This window comes from Mastomys coucha, unplaced genomic scaffold (genome assembly GCF_008632895.1).
Source record: "Mastomys coucha isolate ucsf_1 unplaced genomic scaffold, UCSF_Mcou_1 pScaffold16, whole genome shotgun sequence".
Lineage (NCBI taxonomy): Eukaryota > Metazoa > Chordata > Mammalia > Rodentia > Muridae > Mastomys > Mastomys coucha.
Window position 1 is genome coordinate 89,754,132 of NW_022196898.1, and position 747 is coordinate 89,754,878.

The following is a 747-nucleotide window of genomic DNA, read 5'->3' on the forward strand; positions in this document are numbered from 1 at the left end:
CCTGAGATTCTCTCTTCTATCTCTTGCATTCTGTTGGTGATGCTTGTATCTATGGCTCCTGATTTCTTACCTAGGTTTTGTATCTCCGGGTTGTCTCTTTTTCTGATTCCTTTAGTGTTTCTATTTACATTTTTAGATTCTGGATGGTTTTGCTCATTTCCTTGACCTGTTTGATTGTGCTTTCCTGTAGTTCTTTAAGGGATTTTTGTGTTTCCTCTTTAAGAGCTTCTAGCTGTTTACCTGTGTTCTCCTGTATTTCTTTGAGGGTGCTATTTAGTCTTTCTTAATGTCCTGTATCATCATCCTGATAAGTGATTTTAGATCTGAATCTTTCTTTTCTGGTGTGATGGTGTGTCCAGGACTTGCTATGGTCTTAGAATTGGGTTCTGATGATGGCAAGTGACATTGGTTTGTGTTGTTTATTTTCTTATGCTTGCCATCTGATTAACTGTAGTGCTACCTGCCCTTGTTAAATCTGACTGGAGCCTGTCCTTCCTGTGATCCTGGTTGTGTCAGAACTCCTCAGAGTCAAGCTGTCTCTATGATCCTGTGATTCTGGGATCCTGGGATCCTGGGCTTGTTAGATGACCTGGAAGTGTGGCTTTCTCTGTGTGTTCTGGGACTGGCTGCAGAGCTTTTGCCCAAGGTCTGTTCAGAACACTAACCCAGACAGACCAGAAGGAACCCGAGTCACCCAGCTGGTGGAGTTTCTGTATGCCTGGTCCCTCTGGTCCCAGTTACTCCCAG

General features: G+C 43.6%; 1 protein-coding gene across 3 annotated transcripts in view; it reads left to right on the top strand.

Annotated features, from left to right (window-relative positions):
* Window positions 1–747, top strand: part of LOC116093869 (guanylate-binding protein 4-like) — a 25,106-nt gene that overhangs the window by 17,509 nt on the left and 6,850 nt on the right. The window lies entirely within an intron of this gene.